Genomic DNA, 24,549 nt, shown 5'->3' with positions numbered 1-24,549 from the left:
TAACTAGTTCCAACATTGTTTTTGATCGAATCCTTAAGATTTTCTACATGTAAGATTATATTGTATACAGAAAATAACATCTTACTTCTTACTTTAAGATTTGGATGCCTTTTATTTCTTTGTCTTGCCTGATTGCTCTAGCCAGGTACAATGCTGAATAAGAGTGGGAAGAGTGGGCACCCTTGTCTTATTCCTGATGTTACAGGGAAAGCTTTCAGTCTTTCTCTGTTGACTGTGAAGTTAGCTGTGGGCTTGTCATGTGTGACTTTTATTATGTTGAGGTATGGTTCTTCTATACCCAATCTGTAGAAGATTTTATCATGAAAGAGTACTGAATTTTGCCAAGGATTTTTCTATATCTATTGCTGCTGCTGCTGCTGAGTCGCTTCAGTCATGTCCAGCTCTGTGCAACCCCATAGACGGCAGCCCACCAGACTCCCCCGTCCCTGGGATTCTCAAGGCAAGAACATTGGAGTGGGTTGCCATTTCCTTCTCCAATGCATGAAAGCGAAAAGTGAAGGTGAAGACGCTCAGTCATGTCCGACTCTTAGCGACCCCATGGACCGCAGCCTACCAGGCTCCTCCGTCCATGGGATTTTCCAGGCAAGAGTACTGGAGTGGGTTGCTATTGCCTTCTCTGCTATATCTATTGAGATGATCATATAATTTTTACCTTTCATTCTATTAATGTGGTATATCACATTTATTGATTTGCATGTATTGAACCATCTTTGTGTCCCAGGGATAAATCTCACTTTGCGTATTATCCTTTGATATATTGCTGAGTTTGATTTTTAGTTGAAAATTTTTGCACCTATGTTCATTCAAAATATTTAAATATAATTTTTTTTTCTTGTAGTTTCCTTATCTGGTAATTGTCTTACCAAAGGGGAATGCTAGATTCATAAAATGAGTTTGGACATGTTCCCTCATCTTAAAGTTTTTGGAAGTGCTTAAAGCAGATTGTGTTGGTTTTTTGTTTTTGTTTCTATGGAGTCAATCTCTTTACTCTTCAGTCTTGTTTAGAATTTCTATTTCATCCTGATTCAGTCTTAGTAGGTTTTATGTTTCTAGGGATTTATCCATTTCTTCCAGGTCATCCACTTTGTTAGCATATAATTGTAGTAGTAGTGGTCTCTTATGCTCTGTATATTTTTGTAGTATCAGTTCTATTGTCTCCTTTTTCATTTATGACTCTGACTCTTTTCTTTTTTGCTTGTCAGTTTTGTTTATTTATTCAAAAAACAGCCCAGGTTTTGTTGATTCCTGTTTTTGGAGTCTCTCCTTTATTTCCATTCTGATTTTTGTTATTTCCTCCCTTCTGCGAACTTTGGGCTTAGTTTGTTATTCTTTTTCTAGTTTCTTGACTTGTAAAGTTAGGTTGTTTGAGATCTTTTCTATTTTCTTAATATATGCATTTATCACTATAAACTTCCTTCTTGGAACTGCTGCATTTTTAATAGACGCTTGTGACAACTTTTGACAGGAATGAGGAGTCTCACACATTGCACTTATATTCATGAAATAAATGATATAATCATGTTGATGGAGGCTGCCTGAGTGGATATTGACAGGTGCATGTCACGCTTTTCAATTAACATGCAGTGAAGACATTTTCTCTCTTTTCCTCAAGGAATATTATTTCTGAAGTATTCTGATTTCACCTTTTTATCTCCTTTGATTTCTTTTCTCTGTCTGCAGCCTGGTTTTGTGTTCTAGTACTTTTGATATCATAAAGTAACAAGCAATACTACACCAATAACAATTATTTTTATAAGAAAACAAAGAAATGTGTTGCCCTTTTTTATATTGCTCTTTTACATAAAAGAGACTCTGATATTTGTGTACGTTATTACAGAGATATCTTAAAGATGTTTATAGGGTAAAAAAAAATGATGTCCTTCAACAAGGACTAGTGAAAGCCTAAAGGGAAAAATAAGGAGTATTTCTCAATTTTTAAAAAAAGTTTGATTTGAATTTAAGGTGTAAAATTCTCTTACTTCCATAATCTGAGTTGATAATCTGAGTTATGATAACACATGTTATCATAAACAAAAATTCTCTGATATGGTGCTTCATAAGTGTCATTTTTTTTCTTGATTGTTTGAGACTATGTTTATTCTCTACACAAGAGAATAGACCCCATTTGTACAGGAAAGATTTTTGAAACAGTTATTATGTTTGTCTAGCACAGATGTTGAGATATTGACAAAGCCATTTTTCATGTCAGTGATGGCCATCAGTGATGGCCCTCAGTGAGACACAAAAGCTTACCCAGTTGTTAGCTAAAAAATTCCAAAATTAAATTATAGGCTAAAATTTTATTCAAACTGAGGTTAACAAGTTAAATTGAATGGACATAGAGAGATTCTTATTTAATGAACCTGAAGTAAGATACCAAAGACTTGAGCGGCAGACTGCTTGCATCCAAGTCCCTCCAACCAAGTCCTGTTGGCCAAAAGCCAGGTCATGAAGAAGAGGGTCTGCAGCTCATCCCCTGTTACCGTATAATCGAGCATGAGGTCATTCTTGATTTTGATATGTCATTTTATTTCATTCATTATATTATATTTAGTTTTTGTTTTGTGCAGATCCATATCTAGGTTCTCCCCAGGCTTACTTTCCACATTCTTAAACCAAAATGTTGTTTATTTTTATCTTTTAAATAATCAATGGAAAAAAAAAACCCATTCCAATCTGAGTCTCAAATCTTTAATAAAAAGCTCTGAAACAGATCTGGAGTCAGAAGGTTGGAGTCAGATTAATTCAGATCCCAATCCTACATCTCGACTATCAAATGCGTCCTCTCTCAGGGCCTTTGTATCTTCTGCAAAATTGCACACAATTATAGGACTTCGTGAGTCTTTGTAAGTATTCATTGAGAGTGCGCTTAGCACCCTTCTTGACACACAGTAGGAGCTCAAATGATAGTGGTGGCCACTATCATTGCATGCTAAGTCACTTCAGTCATATCCAACTCTTTGCTACCCCCCCATGGACTATGGCCTGCCAGGCTCCTCTGTGCATGGGATTCTCCAGGCAAGAATACCCGAGTGGGTTGCCATGCCCTCCTCCAGGGGATTGTCCTGACCCAGGGATCGAACCGACATCTCTTACATCTCCTGCAGTGGCAGGCAGGTTCTTTACCACTAATGCCCCAGGGAAGCCCAGGCCACCATCATTATTCTGTAATAATAATAATCATCAGCATTCCACACCACACCAACATTAAATCTCCTGTCTTCTGATCCGTTGCTTTTTAAAAAAATTTACAATGTGATACTATTTTCTATTTTTCCCTTATTCTGCATTTCCTGGGCTTCCCTTGTGACTAGCTGGTAAAGAATCTGCCTGCAGTGTGGGAGACCTGGGTTCAATCCCTGGGTTGGGAAGATCCCATGGAGAAGGGAAAGGCTGCTGCTGCTGTTAAGTTGCTTCAGTCATGTCCAACTCTGTGTGACCCCATGGATGGAAGCCCACCAGGTTCCTCTGTCCCTGGGATTCTCCAGGCAAGAATACTGGAGTGGGTTGCCATTTCCTTCTCCAAGGGAAAGGCTACCTGCTCCAATATGCCTGGAGAATTCCATGGACTGTATAGTCCATGGGGTCACAAAGAGTCGGACACGACTGAGTGGTTTTCGCTCACTACATTCCTAGTATTTCTTGACAACCTGGTCTCTCCTTTCATGAAAGGGTGTCATAGATATTTCTTATGATGCAGCTGCAGCAATGGACAGATACCAGTGTGCATCTGACCTGCTCTTGTCCCTGTCACTCTCTGCTTGGCACACTCCTCCTGTAAAAAATGATACAGTGACAGATTCACTAGAGCTCTCTACAAATGGGGTGGCTCTTATTTAAATAAAGGGTGCTCTTTTCTGAAAGATTAGGAGCCGTGACTTGAGATTTCTTTCTAAACTTTTAGATGAAAAGAGTCTATGGTCCACTGACATCACATTAAGGAATTACCTTCTCTTTAACCAAGTACATCTCTTTACTTCAAGAAACCATGAGAGATTTTGTTAGAAACCCTTCTGAATGTTTTAATCCAATTTATTTTCTGTAAGTTTACTATCTTTAGGCTAAAAAGAGATTATCATATTTTAGTTACACTGTTGCTTCCTATACAATTGAAAGAAAAGAATTGTATGATTCTGAAATAAAATGATAGAGAATGTGCTTAATTCAGCTATTTACTTATTCTGAACACAAGACAGGATATGCCCTAGATCAGTGATTCCGAGTTCTCCTGGGAATAGCAATGTCTTGCCATGCCTGGTTTTCTATTCTAACTTTCACATGTCTTAAATTTCATCTTATATCTTTATTTAAAATGACAGTAAACTCTATTTTATATTATATATAAATGAATCCCCTAAGAGACTTTGTGATAATCCCATGCTGAGGAATAAGAAAGCCAGAATTTTGAATCATGGCTTTGGGCAGAGAGCACTGTTTACCCCTCTCACTTGAGTTGTGACCCTTTGAAGCAAAGGGTGGTGGAGCCTGAGAAGGTCTTGAACACATATGAATTTGTGATGCTCTTTCAGAGGGAGTCCCCAGGAATGTTCTTAGCTTTACTGGGGATGGTTCTGTGGTTGTGGCATGTACTCACTGGCATCACTGAGCTCATCCAGGGCATGGTCTGTTTTGTTTCACTAGCCACGCGGTTTCCTGACCCTCGGCCTGAGGGCCACGGTGAACTCACTCCCTTGGGGGTGCTCTTTGCGTTGTGCAGGTCAGGGTGAGGACAGCTGTTTCTTGAGACTAAGCTCACACACAGCGAGTGTGGATTTCCATCCCACGGCTTTTCTGAGATCTTCCAGGGCCCCCGTGCCAAAAGAAGGGAATAGAATATCCCAGCCACGCTTGGGGATTGAATGCCAACGGGGCTCCTTGCATTTCCTACGGCCCCCGTGGCATTCCAGAATGGAACGTTCTCCTCCCTCCACAACCAACTTGCAGGGCCGCCAGAGCTGGGCTGGTTTTCCAGAGGCCATTCAAGGGGGCGCCGCTTCTGTGTGATTCGATGGGATGACTCGACCTTTTTCTTGACCCCTGCCTCCCTCAATTCACACTCGTGTCTTCCCATCATCCCGTTCCTTCACCCTTACTCCACCGAGTGAAATAACCGGGTTATGCTTCAGAACGCCCTGTACCATTCCTCAATTGTTTTTGATGAGAGACAAGAATTCTAGGGCATTTATAGGCAGTTTCCAAAGCAAATCATGTACACAGAAAAAGACAAATAGACTCAATGCTGTGTTTTTGGCACTCTTCACCGAGTGTTTTAGAGACATATGTTTAAAATAAAAACCTTTAGAAATCTCTTCTTGGTGTTCCCGTGGTTCGGCTGGTTTGGTTTGTATTCTCTGAGCGATTGCTATTGTTAACATTAAATAATAATGATATCCTTTAACACTGATTGCCCCACGAGCAGACAAGGCCGCGGCTGGGGAGAGTTGGAAGTGTCAGCGCCCAGTCGTGTGGCCTGCTGGCCGCCGTGTAGCCCGGCCTCCGGAAGGCCGTGTTTGTGACGCTCCGTGGTTGTTCGTCCCTGTCTGCACGCACGCCGTCTCCTCGTGTGTTTGTTTGGTGCGGGGCCCTGTGGAGTGATGTCCCTGGCCGTCGCTGCGTCTCTGACCATTCTCGCGGGACTCTAGCTCTGCAAGTGGTCGCTGTGTCTCGTCCCCCCCACCCCTGGCTCCCACAGTTCTCGAGCAAAACGCCCCGCTTGCCGGGGGCAGGCCCTCACTTCGACGGCTCCGAGCTGCGTAGCGAGCAGAGAGGACAGGGTTTGCTTCGGCCCAAAGAGCCAGCGCATCCCCATGAAGCATCTGTGGTCCTTCACCCACAACCGGCTGCTGGCTCTCCCCGAGTCCATCACGGCCGATTCAGTTTCTCCTTCCCCACAGCCGCCTCTCTCCATCTCTTAAGACAAGGCAGGTCTCCCGACGTGGCTTTCACGTTGTGGATATTCGAGGGACTGATAAAGGGCCTGATAGAGAGCAAAAGAGAAGGGGAGCTACTGGGAAGAGGGCCTCAGGCTCATCCCAGAGGTGCTGGGCATCCTGGGGAAGCTGATGGTGGGGCCCCCTGAACTGGAGGGGGCTGGGGGCCTCCGTTGCTCATTGCCATGCCCAAGGTGCCTCTGGGGAAGAAGGATGGGCCCTCCACTTCCAGGGTGTGCCCTCCTCCTCCACTGGACTCTGGAGGGACCGTGAAAGCCTCCACATGCGGGACGAGGTGTGTCCCAGAGAGCTTGAGTTAGTAACAATCGGGTAGTCAGCACTCAGGCTCCTGTCGGGCAGGATTGCTGCACAGGTTGGAGTCAGCCTACTCCACCTCCACCCTGACGGGCACTGAAAGGGCGTCTTCATCTGCCAGGAGCCATGCCCGGGATCAGGGACTGGGCAGAGTCATGATAACCGCTCAGTTTCCCTTCCAAACCACAAGCCATCTGCAAGGAGATGGTTGAAGGCCATGCAGTCTTCTGGCTCCTCTCCCGGATTCCCACCAGCTCCCAGTGATGCAGTGGGTCTCTGAGGGTGGGGGTGGGGGGTCAAGCTACATCGGGACCAGGTAATCAAAGTTAGCATCAGTGGGAGTGACAGGTGGACACCATGTGTCTCCACGTAGGGTACCTGGAGCAGGACAGCTCACCTGGGAAGCAGTTTTGTTGAGAATGTGTAGCCTCATGTATCCCACGGATGTAACACACACGCCTGGATGAGGAGCATTTTGTTTAAAAGGGAAGGGGGCCTATATTCTTCCAAAATGTCAGCATTGGCATGCAGCAGAAATGTTTCAAATGCAGGAAGGAAGGTGAAGGTTTATGGTGCCACGTCAAGGCATAGGGAGGGTGCTGATCCGAGATCAGATAGTGAGGATGGCTGCAAGACTCTGCAGATAAGACTATCATGAGGTTGTGCCTTTTGGATGGGTGAATTGTATGGTGTGTGAATTATTTCACAGAGTTGCTGATTTTCTTTATGAGAGAGAGACAATGGGACATGACCACCTAGTGCAATACCTGATGCTAAACTGCATTCTGTTCTGGAAGAGAAAAAATTCTACTAAGAGCATCACTGAGTCAGCTATCAACTTCCGAATATGAATGAAGAGCAAAGAAAAGCATTGTGTCACTGTGACATTTACTGACATTAACAACTGTGGTGAGATTAGAAGAGAGAACAGGCCTATTCATAGGAAATACACCACTCAGTATTGAGGGGCAAAGGGCCACAAGATGTGTACGTGTGTGTTCAGTCAGTTCAGTCGTGTCTGAATCTTTGCGACCCCATGGGCTGTAGCCCACCAGGCTCCTCTGTCCATGGCATTCTCCAGGCAAGAATGCTGGAGTGGGTTGCCATGCCCTCCTCCAGGGGATCTTCCCAACTCAGGGATCGTACCCACATCTCTTGCATCTCCTGCATTGGGAAGCAGTTTCTTTACCCCTAGCACCACCTGGGAAGCCCAACAATGTGTGTAATTACTCTAAAATCATTTAGGAAAAAATATGTGTGTATGTGTGGTGCATGCAATGAGGTAGGGGTGGTTTAAGGAGAGACAGAGATACAGAGATAGTGAGCGAGTCGGAGCACATACTCGCCCAAAGGATAAAGCAAGTGGATGAAAGGTAACAACAGACTTAATGCTGTTTGTTTGCATGCACATTCCTGGGCCCAGGGCCTCCAAGATGCTGACTCCCTGGCCTGGGGAGGGTCCGGGCTGCTCTGAGATCTGAGGCTGAAGCCCAGGACCAGAGTCAGAAATTCTCTGGTGTCTGAGCCCCAGGCCTATGCTGACACACCCCTCAGGAATATTGTGCAGACAGGCCAAGAGATTGAATCAGCATCGTGACTTTTTTAAACACTTTTTTCCCCTCCGTTAACTTTCAAACTTTTTTTTCAGAAATCTTTTCACTATGTACAAGATCAGAGAAAATAGTATATTCATCCTCCCAGATAACAGAGGCTCTTCAACTATGGGTGGTTTTGCCTCCCAGGGGAAGTTTGGCCATGTCTAGAGGTAGTTTTTTCATTCGTTTAGTTGCTCAGTCGTGTCTGACTCTTAGCGAGCCGACGGACTGTAACTTAGACAGGAGACAGGCTCCCCTGTCTGTGGGGTTCTCTAGGCAAGAGTAACGTAGTCGATTGCCATTTCCTCCTCCAGGAGACAGTTTGTGTTTTTGCAAATGGGGAATGTTACCTGTAGGTAAAGGCCGGTGTTGTTGTTAAACATCCTACATTGCACAGGACAGCCCCTAGCTCAGGATTATCCGGTGCCAAGCAACACCAGTGCCCAGGATTCAGGGACCTGCCCAGACACCCACCGCCCAGCTTCAGTAAGTTTTCAGCCTGAGGTCATTTCAAACAGACATCAGACATCATGTCATTTCACCGCTCCACATGTTAATATACGCTTCTACAATAAAATGGAATTTTCTTTTTGTGGCCACAGCACCGTTGTCACACCCAGGAAAATGAGTAATCTTTCCCCAGAACCAGCCCAAGATAGTTAGCTGTCCAGATGTACGTGTCCTGGGAGAAGCGATGCTCAGACCTCCAGAGAGCTGAAATGTGATACTGAATTTTGAAAGTGTCCAGGCTTGAGGGAAAAATGAAGATCACTGACTTGACATTTTATCCATGTTCTTATTCGAGCCATTTCCTCATCTTCTGAGCCACAGGGTGTATAATTGTTTTCTGACCCCCGAAAAATGTTGATTCATTCAGTAAGCTTGTAGGTGATTATATTCTCCCCCCACCCCCCCTTTCATGAAACTCTCAGGAGAGATTACTGAGGCAGATGATTGTAGATGACATTTTTTTGATCATTAAGTTGTGCCTTCCTCCTCCTCAACAAGTTTGGCTATTTTCTTCCCCTAGACACATGGAAAGCTTTCAGCTTTTAATGAAGAACTCCTTTCTGGAGCATGTTTTTAGAATATGAGTTTAGTAGTACACATGATGTAATCCCAATTCCCATCTTTGCGTGCAAGATGGTTCTGTGAAAACGAAACCATAAATCCCATCTGAATTCTAGTTGCTGGGTTCTTTAGAGGAAGTATTCTTCTGTTTTCCTTTTTTTTTTTTTTTTTTTAAGAAACCACAGTTCTTTGTCATCTGAGAAACAGATCCATGGCTGAGAAGCCAGAAATATTGGAAGCATGTTTGTCCTTTCTTTTTTTCTGGCCAAAGTTTGTCCAGAGGAATGAAGTAATGTTCTGGGCTGGGCACATGGAGGAGGTGTCCGTTTTTGCCCTGTACCCAGGACATCTGGGAGACTTCACAGCAGAGAACTTACGTCTAGAAGGAAAAAGCTCTCCCTCGTTGCTGAGTGCTGTAGGATTGGTCATTGCTGCAAGGCTAGCAGCATTTTTTTTTTTCTTTAATGCTCTCCAAGTAAGGAATGCATTCCCAGATAGCTAGTGAGCTCGCAGATTTCACAAGTGTAATGAATTACTGCTTCAAATACAATTCATCACCCAGATCATGGTTTTTAACCAGTTTCACAATTTGAGACTAGTTCCATGGTGGCTCAGATGGTAAAGAATTTGCCTGCAATGCAGGAGACCCAGGTTCGATCCCTGGGTTGGGAAAATTCCTGGAGAAGGGAATGGCAACCCACTCCAATATTTTTGCCTTCAGAATCCCATGGACAGAGGAGCCTGGCATGCTACAGTTCTTGGGGTTGAAAAGAGTCAGACATGACTGAGCTACTAACAGTTTACCTACTAAAGATCTCTGTTTTTCCTGACCCAGGGTGATATCTCGTCATGTGTTTCATTATTTAACTAGATCAGCAAGGTCGTTCATATCACTCTATCTTGAGAATAATGAAATGTCTTTCCCCTGGAGAGAAATCCATCAGTGGCCGTCGTCACTGGTGTCTGTTCTTTGGTCCTTCTTCTCTGAAAGTTCCACGGCATCAGGCCTAAATGCAAAATCCTTCCAGACACACACACAAAAAGAGAAAGAAGCCCAGCTGCTGATCAGGTAGTAAATCATCCAATCATTTAGAGAATAGTTACTGGGAAACAGAAATATTTACATTGGGTATTACAATACTTTCGTTGTGGCTTCTTTTTCTTTCTTTCTTCTTCTTCTTTTTTTTTTAAAGGGAGACAGAAGAATACTTCCTGTAAAGAATGGAGCAACTAGAATTCAGATGGGGTTTATGTTTTTGTTTTACTATTTTGCGTTTTATGGCCCTTCGCCGTCCTAAGGATTTGTATCTCTTAAACAGCTCTTTTGTGGACATTGGTGCCCACTCTGTGCTGGCAGAAACCTGGGGCTCTTCCAGCCCAGGGCAGGAAAGAGGGTGCTCTTGGTGACTAGGACTCCACACACCCAGGTTTGCTCTCTGAGGCCCTTTTTAAGAAAGGAGAAAGATGCCCATTTCCAAACCCCACCATGGCACTTGTTACAAGCATCAGCAAGAGGGTCTGAACAGTTCTGTGGCAGCTTCGGGGAGCTCAGAAAGTGAGGGTCCTTTTCCTGCCCTGGGTCACTCCTGGCCGCCCTCCCTCGGCGCTGATGGTATGGAAATCTGCAGAGCAGAGCTCTCTTTGGGCAAGCAAGAGGGAGCACATTGGATCGAACACACTGTGAGTTTGGTTCAGTGCAGGTCAATGTTGAAGCGGGCCCAGCTGGCTGCTCGGCAGGTCTGCCTGGGAGCTGGCGGGCTGGCTTCCGCCAGAATATCCCAAAGCCAAGAACATCCCCTCTTTTGCCCCAGAGCACCAATTAATAAAGTTCCTTGTTGAGCGATGTGGGTGAGGAAAACAGGCTGAACGGCATCCAGCTTTCTGTAGAGCAGCTTCCCAGGTCATCAGACCTGCAGCCTGGCTGGACTTCCAGCCAGGTAACTCCCACAGCCCCTCAAGTATTGGCTGCCCTGTGGGTCCAGGCAGACTGGTCATCTTGCTTCTCGGGTTTAAAGTTGTGTGCCCATCGATTTAAGGGAGTTTTCTTTGGTGGTTCTGAATAATCTGACTAGACTGTTTTTAAAGTTAGAAATTGAGAAAATGCTCTTTGGAAAAAAAGAAATTAAGTATTTTCTTTGTTCCACAGTGTGAAGCAAAGGCTAGATCTGTGCTAGGTGGCAGAACTTTTAAGTGTCAAAGTATCTTCTATCCGTTTTGTTTTGTGTGTGTGTGTGTTGGGTGGTGGTGGTGGCGGTAGTCTTTGGTTCTTGGTTTTTGAAGCAGGAAGAAATGCTTTCTTATACCCCAAAAGAGCAACAGTTCAGTAATGACTCAATATTTTTTCTGAGTGCCTCCGATGTATTTTTCTCATTCTTGATACTTACATTCCTTCCAAAAGTGTTTTATTGAGAACCTGCTGGGAAGCCTAGCGTGCTGCAGGCCACGGGGTCACAAAGAGTCAGACACAACTGAGCAACTGAACAGCGACAGCTGGTTCCAAGCCCAGATTCAGGGCTGAGGGTACAGAGGGGATCAGACAGACGAGTGTTGTTGCCCAAGTCGCTCAGTCGTGTCCGACTCTTTGTGACCCCATGGACTGTAGCCCACCAGACTCCTCTTTCTGTGGAATTTTCCTGCCAAGAATACTAGATTGTGTTGCCATTTCCTTCTCCAGGGAATCTTCCCGACCCCAGGATCGAACCAGGTCTCCTGCATTGCAGGTGGATTCTTTACCACTGAGCCAAGATTGATGAGGCCCCTTCCCTAAAGGGGGATACATGCCTCAAACAGGTCACAGAGAAAATAAGCAGTAAATGTGATGAGCAGAGAATGAAAGCAAGATCCTGCCTGGGGTTGGGGGTAGGGGCTACAGAGGAGCCCAGATATGGGAAGTGTCAGGCTGGGAACCCTGTTCCGGAAAGCGCCGCTTAGGATGAGGGCTTCCAGTTGCTGGTCAGGCAGAGAAAGAGGGAAGACGGTTCCAGACCAAGGTAAAAAGGAAAGAAGTGAAGTGAGCTGGACCTGGAGGGGTGAGGGGGTGCGGGGGCCAATCCACGCTATGGAAGTTGAAATTGACTCTGGGTTCTGGAAGAGGCGGCATCTGTGGTTTTAAGTGACAGAGTGATGTGGTCTGATTTTTTTGTTTTCAAAAGCCTGACACTCTGGCTCACTTTGGCCAGTACTGGATGGGAGCAGGGTAGGAGTGAAAGCAGGAGGCTGGCATACAGGCCCTCCCAGAAGGGCAGATGAGGGAGACGGTGACGGACCAGAGAGACAGGAGGTACGGTGGATAGAAGCCGACAGGTTTAGTAAAAACAATCGCTCATGTTCTTTGAGAACCTGTTTATAAGTGTTTAATGTATACTATCTTCACAGAAACCCTATGAGAGGATTCTATTATCCCTGTTTTATTTTATTTATTTTTTTGACCACACTGCATAGCATGCAAGACCTTAGTTCCCCAACCAGGGGTCGAACCTGTCCCTCCTCCAGTGGAAGCACAGAATCTTAACCACTGGAGCACCAGGACAGTCCCTCTTCCCTTTTTAGATGAGGAAACGGCAGTACAACCAAGTCAAACTTTATGCCCAAGGTCACCAGAGAAGAAAATGGTGGCGCAAGATTTGCTCTCAACCACTATGGTTATCCTGCTGTCAGAGATGTATTTTGAAGGTAGATTTGTCTACCGTCAATTTTTTTATTACTTGGAAACATATCAGCCCAAGTTTGTCCTAAGATATTGGCTGAAAGCCTTTTGGGAGCAGGAACTGGCCCAGAGGCTGGAGCCTCAAAACTGATTAAGGAAGACCCCACGCCAGCCCTTTAGTACTGAGCCCCGCGGGGGACTCTTCTCGGCTTCAGCCGCCTGGTGCCCTCCATTCAGTTATTCAGTTGGGTGAAAGCTTTCCTTCAAATGGCCAACCAAGAATTTTCCTGGAGGAGACGGCAGCCTTTAGGTCTACATACAAGCGATGGCCCTGGGCTGGGTATAAGGTATGTCAGCATCTAACAACCTCAGTCTCTTGCCACTAGTAGCTCCGTGACCCTGGACAAATGTCTTAACACCTCCGAGCCTCAGTTTCTACATCCATGAAGTAGCCAGGATGTCAACCTCGCACTGTTCTTGCAAACGTTGATGAAGCACTGGTTGTGACAGTGTCTCTGCACATTGTAGACCATATGGGAGTTGGCGAGTAGCAGCTCCTAAATGCCACCTTCGTTTAGGGAAAGAGGGGCACTTAGGAAATGAGTAAAGTTGGCTTGGCTTCTGATGTCAAATCTACTTGATTATTTTCAAGTGATAGCACCAGTAATCAACATAAATAGGCTCGATTCTCCATTCACCTGCGCTACCGAAATCTCCATCCACCTCTCTATGGACTAGTATCAACCTTCACCACACCAGTACACATAAGTCACCACACTTAGGCAACGATTGTTCCTCAAACTAGAGGTGACCAGAACGCTGATTCAGATCATTGCTAACTGCTTCTTCTCATTCCAACCCCACGGCAATAAATGGGAAATGGAGAGACCCACCCAATCCAAGCTATAATTTCTCTCTAATTGCTTTCAAAGTCAAGTATTGGCATATTAAATACAGTGTCCATTTAAGAGGAGATGAGCAGAAAGGGCAAATGTAAGATGAAGGAAAAGGAGTAATTGTGTTAAGTGTAGGGAAGAGCTTGGATGGTGAAATTGGACTACCTTCGTGGTAGTAACTGAGCCACCATAGATACGTCACTTAACGTCTCTGAGCCCAGGTTCCTCATCTCAAAACAGGCACCTACTGACTACAGCTGTTGTCAAAGTTAAATAAAACAATGCCTATAAAGGGCTTTTGCTTCGTAAGTGTTCAATCAAATACAAGCTTCTGCTGCTGCCGTTACAGCCAACTGGTATTTTTCAAAAGGAAGAAGCAAATTCTTAAGCTTAAAAAGAACGGCTGTTTTACCTATGTTGGCAGTGATGTTGAAGAGTGAAATGGAAGCTAATCTATGGAATCTATTCTCACAGTCCTTTCTGAGAGAAGTGGATGTGGGGCTTTATTTACCTGTGAAAATAATAGTTTACTTAATTTTCAACTTATCCTGTTTTACAGTCCTATATTTCTAAAAAGTGAGTTAAATCTCATACTATGCAGACAGTCTTATCACATCAAGAACAGCCTAAAACAGGGAATTCCCTGGTTGCCCAGTGGTTAGGGCTCAGCACTTTCACCTGCCATGGCCCCAGGTTCAATCCCTGGTCAGGGAACTAATATCTCGCAAGCTAGATGGTGTAGCAAAAAAAAAAAAAAAAAACAGTTGTAAGCCCACAGTCCAAAGACTTCTGAACTGCAGGTGGTCATTTAAAAGGGGAAAAAGCAGCCCAAAGCTTTAGGCCCATGTAAAATGCCAGCTGCGGAGCTGTAATGACAAGAACCCACCATTTTTCACCTGCTTTCATGTTCCAGCTGGAAAACACAGTTGGCAAATCAGGCCTGCTGTTCTTAAAGAGATTTCTACTGAGTCTACAACTGTCTACTGTGACACATGTGATTTGTCCATTTCATAAATGGAGAGGGTCATCTGAGTAGTCATAAATATCATGGACAGCAACGTGAATACTTCAGCATCAGTGCCACAGGACTGGATCCAAAATTCTGTGTACTTGTGACTTAAAATGAGAAGCAGTATATTATGAAATTATTTTGCAGAAAGTATAATTGTCCCCTACAGTTTCTAAAATGCTGTATCAACAGTTTTATTTATTATCGTTTGTGAAACTAAATGAGAGAGCTAGAGAGAGGAAACTTCTCTTTTTTAATTCCAGGGAAAAAATTGTTTTGATCATTTTGAGTCTCTTAGCAAATGAAAAATAACAAAAGAAAACCTAATATAAATGCTTCATTGTTCATACAGATGTACAGTTCTAAATCGTTAGGATCCCAAATGCCAAAATTGTAACCAAAAATAATTTGACGTTTATAGCTAAATTGAATTGAGCGCTAAGTGAAACAGGATAAGCCCCATTTAGCACTGTGGAAAACATGATTTCAGAAAATGAGGGAATATAATTTGTTGCTGCCTGTTTTTTGGGCTTTCAGAATCATGTCTTTCTGGCAAGGCAATGTTGGCCAGTGGGTTAGGATGAGGATGGCTTTGGAGCCACACAGAGTCAAGTTCAGACTCTACAGGCAAGGCTGTGTGGCTTTGGACAAGTCGTTTACGCTCTGTGAGTGTTTTCCTCTTCCTTGTTAGGCAGTTGATAGTGGTCCCTATACCACCAGGTCTCTACCAAGGAAAGGAAGAATGTGCACGTGACAAGCAGGTGGCCTGGCACCCGATGCGCTGTGAGCCAACGAACAGCAGCGATAGGAGGGAGACATACAAGCTGATGGAGATAACAGGACGTGGATAATGGTGGTGGTGGTACCTTGCTTCAGCCCCAAATCAAGGAGCCAGAGCGTATGTTATTTAACAGCTTATGGTAACTCTTCCCATAAGGAAAACAAAGTCATAAATATGTACAAAGCTTATATTCTGAAAGAAATTCAGGCAGAGCTCAGGTGTGGTAAACACCAAGTCTCTGATTCTCTCTTTTACTTTCAGTTTCCTCCCATTACTTCTTACTTCAATGCACTGTCTTTATAGAGAATCGTTCAGTGGTCTGATCTTGCCGTAAAATCATCCAGAGGGAACTTCCCTGGTGGTCCAGTGGTTATGGCTCCAGGCTGCCAATGAAGGGGCACAGGTTCAGTCCCTACTCGGGGAACTAAGATCCCGTGTGCCAAAGGATTTTTTTTAAGTTTTTTAAAAAATCATCCATAAGATCTAATGACACCAGCCTTGAGCCCCATGATTCCAGTCCATCTAGATAGACTGTTCACTAAAAACCAGAACAAGTTCTTCCAGGTTATAGAAGAATCCAGAATCCTATCAGGGTACATACTGGCTTTTTTCCGCAGTCTTTTCTCTGTATTTACTTTAGCTCTGGTTGGGGAATAGGTAATTTTTCAATAAAAGATATTCTTTTTAGTAACTCGGAAAACACTGATCATGAGTTTTAATTATGATTTTTATTGTACGATGTGTTTTGTTAACACTCCAAGCCATGTGAAAGCTTTGGAGCTGTATTTCCAAATTCTCATAAAAGAAAACCATTACCCGAATTTATATATGAATGATTTTGTAATTTGTGGAATAATTGGCAATGGAGTAAATCTTCAGGAGAAAACTGGGATGAATCTTTTGAGTACCAAATGGGTTTCACTAGGAAGATCACTGAAGCCTCACTTCCTTGCAGAAAGTGACTGAAGTGCCTTCTGGTGTCCACTGACAAACAAGCGCTGTCTTATGATGCTTTGGCTTGAATATGCTGCATAAAATAATTAAACCCACAAACCATTCTCATCGTCTTCAAAGAGATAACAGGAAAAAGATGACATGTCATCAATGAGATTTTCATATTCAGAGTAATTGATGCCAATCTCTAAGCTTCCTTTTCCCTGTTTCTGTCATTTAAGCAGTTCTAATGTTGATGTCAAGTTGTCAGGATGGGTCTTGATGACCTGACAGCGTTTGGAACTCTTGAAATAACAAGAAAGGGAATGTGATCATTCCCATCCCGCATGCCCCCTCCATGATCAGTGATAACAATTTTGAACCACAAAAAAAAAAAAGACGTTTCTTTTATTCTTTTACTGATCCAATTAGTTTGACTACATTCTATCCAAACTGGGTTGCTTTTCTGTGATCAGTTCGGTTCAGTCACTCAGTCCTGTCTGACTCTTTGCAACCCCATGGACTGCAGCACGCCAGGCTTCCCCGCCCATCACCAACTCCCAGAGCTTGCCCAAACTCAAGTCCATCGAGTCAGTGATGCCATCCAACCATCTCATCCTCTGTCTCCCCCTTCTCCTGCCTTCGCTCTTTGCCAGCATCAGTGTCTTTTCCGATGGGTCAGTTCTTTGCATATTTTCTGTGACAGTGATTCTGTTTGTGCCTTCTGTTTATTGATTACGCTTCTGCATTATATTGGACTTCCCTGGTGGTTCAGTGGTAAAAAAACCCACCTGCAAATGCAGGAGACCTGGGTCCAATCCCTGGATTGGGAAGATCCCCTGGAGGAGGAAATGGCAACCCACTTGAGTATTCTTGCCTGGCAAATCCCATGGACAGAGGAGCCTGGTGGGTTACAGTCCATGGGGTTGCAAAAGAATTGGACATGACTTAAACAACTGAACAAGAACAACAAGGCATTATGCTAGGCTTCGGAATGTAGTTTTTGTCCCTTAGCTCAATATGCGAGAGGACAAGTCAATAGGAAACAGAATAGAACAGGGAAAATCCTGCAACAGAATGCAATCCTCACTCCAAAGGTGGGGGCTACAGAAAGAGCCCCCCTCTCAAAGGGAAGAGTGAGTAGGTATTACTTCCTGCTTTCCTATGCTTTGGGGAATAAACTGTGTCATTTTGGTGAAATCCATCTCATTTAAACGATATAACTAAATTATGTAATGGTCAATTTTAGAGTAAGGGCATTTCAATATTGATCCCCAAGAAAGCAATTTGGGAGTAATGGTTTTTATTTCAATACAGAAATCATTTCAGAAATGCAACAAATTTTAAAAGGAGGTATGTATAAAATCATTATGTATCTACAATGTAATGTTTTACTGTAAATTCTAAATGATCATTTCTCAGCCCTATCCACCACCAAAGACTCTGACATCAGAAAACACTCAGCTGGAAAGGGCGAGATGTTACTTGTTCTCTTATAAAGCAAGCATGTGCTAACTGAGGGTCTGCCTCTCTGTCTTCACTCCAAGCCACTTCCTACACCTTAGGGTCTCAGAGTCAGCTGCTAGCTGGAAGATACAGGAGACTGACCTCAGGCCCCTTGCACTCACCACGAGCCTCAAGGCTGAGTTCATCCTCTCGTTTTCCCCCCTTGGGACTCACCCATCTCAGCTGACAACTGAGGTTCCCAATTCTGCCTGTCTCCTGAATTTCCCACCCCAAAGGCTCCTGTCCTGGTCTGGCCCCTCTTTGTTCAGAGGCTCCCACCAGTCTCTTAATTAACCTTCCTCTGCCTGTTGGCCTCTTCCCCCTCAGAGTCTTACTTAAACGACAGTCAGAGTGGCCTCTAGCTCCAAAGCTTCTATCTGCTCAGATCTTTGCCACATTTAATGGTCCCTTAGTGCATGGCGGGGGGCTTCCCAGGGGGCACTAGTGGTAAAGAACCTGCCTGCTAATGCAGGAGATATAAGAGATGCAGGTTCGATCCCTGGGTGGGGAAGATCCCCTGGAGGAGAGAATGGCAACTCACTCCAGTATTCTTACCTAGAAAATCCCCATGGACAGAGGAGCCTGGTGGGCTATAGTGCACGGGGTTGCAAAGAGTCAGACAGGACTGAAGTGACTTAGCACGCATGCATGCATTGCATGGCATGAAGTCAGTGACACTTGTTCCCAACCTGCTGATCTGAACAACAGCACATCTCCTTACCCCAAACTGCACCTCAACAACTTGGGATTCCATGGAGTCTTACCCTCCTGTACCTATCCCCCACTACCATGCTGTTTACTTACCCTCCAGGCCTCCCTGCCTTTGAAGATGCAGTAACTTCATCTGGAATATTCTCTTTTCATCCTTCCTTACTTCCCACCTCACTAACCCCTCTCAACGTGACTCCCCCATCTTCCATGACACACTTGGGTACCACCTCCCCCTGGGTTAGAAGCCTTTCCTTGAACTCCCACAGTGCTTTGGGTGTATCTCTATCACGGGGCTCTGACCACTCTTTGGGTCTGTCCTCCACCCGATGGTGAGCTCTTGGGGTCTTATACCCAATGTCCAGCACAATAGATGTTGGTTAAACGAGCGAATATTGAGGTACCACTTGTAACAACAAAACAAATGGAAAATGGCAAAATCAATTCCTGGCATTTTATTTTCTGGTGTAGAGAGGAACAGAATGCCTCATTAGATCAGCTAATCTAATAAGCAGAGAAAAAGAATGTTCTCATGAAATTATGCATTCACCTTCTGTATCCATTTGCTGACATACAGAATCTATCTAATTGGATTTTCTCCTCGGGGAAATCTAAGGGACACGGGTGCATTGCTGTCACATTTCCAATATGGCCATTGTCCATCCACTTCCCTCGGCTTTCTCCAGGGACATTTGACTTCCAGCCCCTTTTAAATTAAACATACCTCTCAGAAAGTTTCACCTGCGTGACTTCCCAGTTTCTTCCATGGCCCCTTGGTGGGTCATGGTACCTAAGAGGGTTGAGAGTCAGGTGTTACTGGGGTTGGGAAGGGGGGTGTGTGTTCTCAGTCGCTTTAGTCATGTCCGGCTCTTTGATGACCCCATGGACTATAGCCCGCCAGACTCCTCTCCAGGGAATTTTCCAGGCAGGAACACTGGAGTGGGTTCATGCCCTCCTTCAGGGGATCTTCACGAACCAGGAATCGAACCCACATCTCTTATGTCTCCTGCATTAGTAGGCAGATTGTTTACCACTAGGGCCACCTGCGAGGGGACGACCTTAGACAGAAAGAGAATGTGGCTTCAGCGTGGCCCTCAGATCCAGTCATCCACACGTCTGTCCCCGCTTCCATCCATCCGTTATTCTGCTCAGCGTGTATTCAGCCAACACTTGGCACAGTGTGTACGACAGGTGCTCGGCAATTATCTCTTGACCAGCTGGGAAAAGCAGTGCCACGCAGCGGTTAAGAGAGCAGGTTCCGAAGCAGAAGCGCCTGGATGCTGCCCTGTGCGGTGTGACCTTGGGCAGGTCAGCTAAGCTCCCTGTCTCGTGGCCTCCTTGTTTAAATTGGGATAAAAATAGCACCTAAGGGCTTCCCTGGTGGTTCAGACAGTAAAGCATCTGCCTGCAATGTGGGAGGCCTGGGTTCGATCCCTGAGTCAGGAAGATCCCCTGGAGAAGGAAACGGCAACCCACTCCAGTACTCTTGCCTGGAAAATTCCATGGCTGGAGGAGCCTGGTGGGCTACAGTCCATGGGGTTGCAAAGAGTCGGACACGACTGAACGACTTCACTGGTTCACGGGTTCACGTAAAGGGCTTAGCACAGTGCCTGGGCTGGAGGTGGGGCCACAGAGAGCAAAGAGCCTTCTGGTGGCCTAACTTCTTGAGGGAGTGTAGGCAAGTAAATGAACAGATGAATCAACAAGAGAGGAAAGTGAAGGAGTTCTGTGATGTGGGGAATATGGGTGGTGGAGCCTACTCTAGATAAGATGACCTGGGAAAGGCCATCTGCGAAGATGGTTAAACTCATGCCTGTAGGATGGAAAGCAGCCAGCCCCATAAAGAGCCAGGTGGAGAATGTTCCAGGTGCATGGCAGAGGAGACGCAAGGGCCCTAAGTGGAAGAGGGTACAGAGTGTTCTAGAAAGAGGCAGAAGGCATGCTGGCTGGGGAAGAGTGAGCCATGGGGAAGACAGGCGTGATGCACTGGGAAGGTGAGGATTTGAGTGGCTGGCAGGTGGTGGAAAGCTTTGGGATTGCACCCCAGGTGGGTGGGGAGCCACTCAAGGGTTCCCCTCAGGGCAGTGCCGTGACCTCCCCCCCAAAGTGGGACCAGCACCCTGTCACTGCCCTGGGCACTTCACAACCTGGGGGCTGGGGGCTGGACCGTCTGATCCTGAGACAATATCAGAGCAGAGAGGGGTGGGTTCTGATACACGGCGTGTGGGCCACGGACCCCCAGTTCCCGGGCCCGGAGGATGAGCCTCAGCCTCGGAGGCCAGGCCTTCTGGCTTCTCTCCCGTCTCATGTCCTTGTCCCTTATGGGAAACTGAGGCTGGAGAAAGCTCTGGGATTTCTGAGCTCTCCGTGCCCAGGGTGCCGCAGGGGAGTCCGAGCCTCTATTCTCCCTGGGCTTCGCCTGGGAAGACGCGATATTCACAGTGGTGTCCGTGTGTCCAAGCTGCAAGCCCACGTTCCCCTTTCAGACTCTACTCAAAAAGGGGTATGTCTCAGTGTCTTAGCTATAGGCGGACGTGCTCAGACCATCCCCATTTCCCCTCTGTCAATACAAGGAGACCCAGGAGAGGACTTAGGAACCTGCTAGACTCAAAATGTGATGGTTCTTGTGTTTCTGTTTAAGTGGCATTTGGACACAATGAAAAATAGTGAATCTTTAGGCAGAAATACTCACGCGTCTTTGTATTACTGGACTAAGTCACATTTGAAAACCTCATCATTCACTTTACTGTTGTTAAACCCCCGCATTCTTCTTATCCACCAGTTTGCTGACTGTAGTTGACCCAAAACTCATTTTCGCCAATCCCCAGCTTTCCAGACGGATTTTCTGTATTTTTCATCCATGAAGGGAATGATCTCCTTGGACATCCATCTTTCAGTTGGAAAGCCTTGAAATTCTCTCTTTGCTCTACAGATTCCTCCTCTCTGTGTCACTCTTCTTAGCATTAGGTATTCATATACCTTGGTTTGTCCAAAAGGTGGTGGTGGTGGTTTAGTTGCAGTCGTGTCTGACTCTTTGCAACTCCAGGCCCCTCCGTCCATGGGGTTTCCCAGGCAAGAATACTGGAGTGGGTTGCCATTTCCTTCTCCAGGGGATCTTCCAGACCCAGGGATCGAACCTGCATCTCCTATGTCGCAGGTGGATTCTTTACCACTGAGCCACCTGGGAAGCCCTTGTCCAAAAAGAGACCATCCAGCCTTGTTGGGAATAGAATTACTCAGTTATGAATGAGAGGCACACACTGCAAAATGATTATTGAATGGGAAAGCATATAAGTCCTAATAACATAGCTTCCATTATATTAAATTTTTCTTTTTCTCCTTTTTATGCTGTCTTGAAGCTGACCAAGCCCCCTCCATCACCAAGACCTCTAGGCTGTTACGGGTCCCATCTTGGATGGGCGAAAGCTCTGTCCTTGCTGACACTTATGCTCTAGGCACCGGCCACCTGCCCCTCTCTGCCCTGTCCCTTTAGATGGTCCCTCCTCTCTCTGCTTCCCTTTAGAACTACCTTCAGGAAAGTTTCTGTGACCTCCCCAGCCCCTGCGCCCTCGGCCCATGCCCCCCCAGTCCCCAGCTGTCCCATCAAAGTCACCAACCTGCCACCCATCCCTGGAACTCTGGCCACATGAAGGAAGACCACCACTCCTTCTCCAGACTCCCGTCGCCTCCCTCGTCCCTCTCCTTCCTCTGCCCCTGACCCTCCAGGCGGGGCTGCGGGCAGCGAGCCCACCCCGGGGGTCCTGTGACAGCTCAGAGGAGGATGCTGAGAAGATGCAGATTTGAGACCAGAAGCCAGAAGGGAGGTTAGGCTCCTCCACCAGGGCTGATCTCCTGAGCAGAGGGAAGAGTTAGGGTATGGAGCGTGCACGAGCTTTGTCAGTGAGTGAGGGAAGCGGTCGGCATTTTTTATTCCTAGCACGCTCTTCTTGACGGCTCACTGTTAAGTAGAGCACAGCTCTGACCCACCGTGATGGTCCAGCTGATTTAAACCAGGCACGTCCTAAAGAGATCGAAACCCGCGTAAAAGTGGGAGAGGATTCTCAATTCTGGACTTGGCTGGACAGAGTCTGAAGAGATCTGACTTTGCAAGGGAACTCTGTCTCTCATCTGTTACATTCGCAGCATTGCAGCTTTGATTTCTCCCATATTGATCAGGGCAGGCTTCCCTGGTGGCTTGGCGGTAAAGAATCTGTCTGCCAATGCAGGAGACACGGGTTCAATCTCTAGGTTGGGAAGATCCCCTGGAGAAGGAAATGGCAACCCACTCCGTATTCTTGCCTAGAGAATCCTGTGGACAGAGGAGCCTCGTGGGCTACAGTCCGTGGGGTCACAAAAGGGTCGGATATGAGTTAGCTACTAAACAACAATCAGGACTTCGGTTGTAAAGCCCAACTGGAACCAGCTGAAGCAAAAGACAGGGGTTGATTGAGGAGAAGGGGAGGCCACATGGACCCCCGAGGCACCTGGAAGACTCCACTTTTTGTCCCGTGTCACAGCTGATGATGGCTGGGTGTTCCCGGGGCCGTGTCCTCCTGCACCCAGGGTCCAGGCTGGAGGAAGCCTTGAGTGCATCTGTGTGAAGCTCTGAGAGCAAAGAGGAAAGCCTGCTTCTCCAGAGTCCCCAGCTCCAGGCAGGCTGCAGGGAAGACTACAGATGTGTTCGCTTGGGTCCCAGGTTCATCACAGGGCTGCGGGTGGAGTGACCCCTGAAGAGCTGAGCGGTGTGACATGCGTTCCCTGGATGGGAGGCTGGACAGCATCGTCACCGTGTCCTCACCTCCTGCAGAGTCCAGTGTTTCAAACACTCTCCACTCATGAGAAGGCAGAAGGAGAAGGGGACGGCAGAGGATGAGATGGTTGGTTGGCATCACTGACTCAATGGACATGAGTTTGAGCAGACTCCGGGAGGCAGTGAAGGGCAGGGAAGCCTCAGTTCAGTTCAGTCGCTCAGTCGTGTCCGACTCTTTGCGACCCCGTGGACTGTAGCACACTAGGCTTCCCTGTCCATCACGAGCTGCAGTTAGAGTTGGACTTTACATAACAACCGCACAACAACACTCATTACTGCCCAGACTGATAAAATGCAGGGTGTTTAGAGCTTTTCCCTGCCTCCCACCAACCTGACTACCCGGATTCCAGACCCTCGGGGCTCCTGGCCCTGCCGACCTCTGCCTGGAACCCCCTTCTCCTCCCAGCCCAGTTTTGCCTGGCAGACTCCTCCTCCGCTCTCTGTAAAGCCTTGCCTTTTCCCTGTGCCCCACCTACAGTGCATCTGTTGAGCCAGGAAGGCTGTTCCTGCCTCTGTGACAGCCCTCCCCACCCTGCACTGTGTTCTGTCTGTCACCTCCCCGGGCAGTGTACCCAGCACATAGTAGGTGCCCAGGAAATACTCGTTGTGGTGATGTCGAGAAGGACAGAATGCCCATATCACAGAAGAAAGCAAAGAATAGTTTAAAACCTAAGCAAACTCAGGCTTTGCTGCCATCAGTGGAGGTCTAGTAGATCGCAGGCCATTTTAGTTAGAGGATTTTGCTCCTCTACCAACTCCCCGTAGAAATTCAGTATTTCAGTATGACCAAGGTCATTTCCCTGCCCCCCCCCCACCCACCTACAGCACTCTTTCCAACACTTCATCATTGTTTGAAACACTTCTTTGACATTTTAATATTGATAGCTGGCTCCCTCAGCTGTGGGAGAATTAGGGGACCAATATTGTGGATCCAAAATTATGTTTCCTACGGGGAGCTTAGCTGCTGGTTCTAGATAGCAGGGCCATGTGACTTCCAGAAGGGTGGGCCTCTTCTGAGTTTCTGTCAACCGTAATGGCTACTGCTGTATGTTACATATGTCAGTTATTAAGAGAGCAAATCCTAAGAATTTTCATCACACACACAAAATCTACACGTGCTGTTCATAAAAGAGTGTTGCCTGTGTGTGTGCACGTGTGTGCATACCCCTGAGATGGGAGGGGTGGGGAGGGCACCGCGGGTGTGACAGGGGCTGCTGTTCAGAGCGCATGCTGAGTCTGCTTCTGGCTGTCCTCTGGATAACCTGAATAGGCTGAAAGCCCAAGAGAGCCTCATGGGGTCATCTGTACAGTGAGGAGGGAGTCGGACC

The 24,549-nt window shown here is 46.3% G+C and overlaps 1 protein-coding gene across 1 annotated transcript in view; it reads left to right on the top strand.

Annotated features, from left to right (window-relative positions):
• Positions 1-24,549, top strand: part of ADAM12 (ADAM metallopeptidase domain 12) — a 388,630-nt gene that overhangs the window by 222,304 nt on the left and 141,777 nt on the right. The gene's annotated exons all lie outside the window — the stretch shown is intronic.

This window comes from Odocoileus virginianus, chromosome 7, assembly GCF_023699985.2.
Source record: "Odocoileus virginianus isolate 20LAN1187 ecotype Illinois chromosome 7, Ovbor_1.2, whole genome shotgun sequence".
Classification (NCBI taxonomy): Eukaryota; Metazoa; Chordata; class Mammalia; order Artiodactyla; family Cervidae; genus Odocoileus; species Odocoileus virginianus.
The sequence above is the reverse complement of the archived record's forward strand: the minus strand, read 5'-3'. Positions and strand labels throughout refer to the sequence as shown.